The sequence below is a fragment of the Fukomys damarensis genome, unplaced genomic scaffold (assembly GCF_012274545.1).
Source record: "Fukomys damarensis isolate Sample0158 unplaced genomic scaffold, DMR_v1.0_HiC HiC_scaffold_7, whole genome shotgun sequence".
NCBI classification, from domain to species: domain Eukaryota; kingdom Metazoa; phylum Chordata; class Mammalia; order Rodentia; family Bathyergidae; genus Fukomys; species Fukomys damarensis.
Window position 1 is genome coordinate 43,434,748 of NW_022900919.1, and position 1,649 is coordinate 43,436,396.

The following is a 1,649-nucleotide window of genomic DNA, read 5'->3' on the forward strand; positions in this document are numbered from 1 at the left end:
ATTGAGTAAGAAATTTTAAAAAAATCGTACAACGAAGACCCACATGACTGCCACTAAGGCTTTTCAGTTGTTGACATTTTACCACATTTGTATTTCCTTCTCTCCCTTGCCCTCCAGACAGACAGATGATGACAGACAGACATAAGAGGTATAGGTGTATATAACACTTCACCCCAAAATGCAGTTGTATATCTCCTATACAACAAAAATACCAAATACTAAAATCATTAAGTCATCGTGACAACATTACTATTTAGCTCAGACTCTAAATTCCCTAAAATGTCTTGATAATGTGCCTGGTACTATTTTATTCTTACTGTGTTCAGGTGAGGATTGATTTTTATTGCTTCCACTGAGGCTGAGACTCCTCAGTTGGTTCAGTGTCCGATCCAGAATGGCCAGGTCCCACTGCGTCATCCTCCTACCTTCCATGACATCGACATCTTAAAAAAGGGCCAGGGTTTTAGCTCAGTGGTTCTGCTGCCTGCCTTGCAAGCACAAAGGACACAAGTTCGATCCCCAGTACCAAAAAAAAAAAAAAAAAAAAAAACAAAACGAGAGAGAGAGAGACAGTCCAGCTGTCTTGTAACATGACCTTCAATTCCAGCATGCCTAATTGTTTCCTTGTGGTTAGATTCTGGCTAAACATTCTGGGCAGTGACCTCAAGGAGGTGACATTGCACTCTTCCCACTGTGTTATACGGAGGGTGCCGTGCCAATTCATCCTAATACTAGAGATGCTATGCGTTACTATCTGATTAAAGTGCATCCGTTATAAAGTGGACTCCTTTGTAAATAATAATTCATCTGTGTGATGAATTATGATATTTGAGACACGAATATTTTGCTTCCTCATAAGTTTTCACAGAGTGATTTTAGCAGCTGTTGGTTGATACCTTGTCTGAATCAATTAATTGCACTGGTGGCTGCCAAAGATATTTTCCTAATTTTATTGTTCTTCCTATACAATTCTGTAAAGTTTTTCCTTCTCTCCTTCCTCCTCCTCCCCACTTTTTGCACTACTAACATACACTTATGGATTTTTAATTTATTATTACCCAGTGTGTTACAAACCCATCGTCACTGTTCTCTTTTTATGTTCAAATTGTTCCAAATTAGCTTGGAGGAGTCCTTTCAAACTGGCTTATGCCCCCATTTTCCTTAAGAAAAAAACCAGTGTTGTATAAAAGGAGAGAAGGTTAGCACTCCCCTTGACAAGGACAGAAGAGGCCCTTGGGCCTGAAACCATGCATGAAGTTAAGGCATTGCCACCTACTTCATGGCATCTAACCACTGTTTTAAATACTGAATAGTTTCTCTGGTGTGAAAAACTAAAAGTGTAAATAAGATCCAAATGGTATAATTGACAGTGTGAAATAGGAAGAAAAGGTCTAAAGGAGTAGGGGAAGTGGGAAGGGTAGGGGAAAGGAAATAAAGGAAAAGAAAAAAAATATGAGAAAATGAAAAAAATGGAAACAAAGTTTTTGTAAATAGGAAAGAGTAGAGGGAGTGAAGGGAGGGCAGGTGTATGGGGGAAAAATGAGAACCAAGACCTGTCATGTAAAGGTACAAGATCCTGATGATGAATGTAACTGTACTGTATACCTAAAAAGTACCAATAAACTCAATGAGAAAAAAAAAAGAAAAAC

The 1,649-nt window shown here is 38.4% G+C and overlaps 1 non-coding gene across 1 annotated transcript; it reads left to right on the forward strand.

Annotated features, from left to right (window-relative positions):
- Positions 1–1,176: 1,176 nt before the first annotated feature.
- Positions 1,177–1,302, forward strand: LOC117285234. Its single transcript, XR_004516228.1, has one exon. It is a non-coding gene; the product is annotated as a U6atac minor spliceosomal RNA (small nuclear RNA).
- The last annotated feature ends 347 nt before the right edge of the window (positions 1,303–1,649 follow it).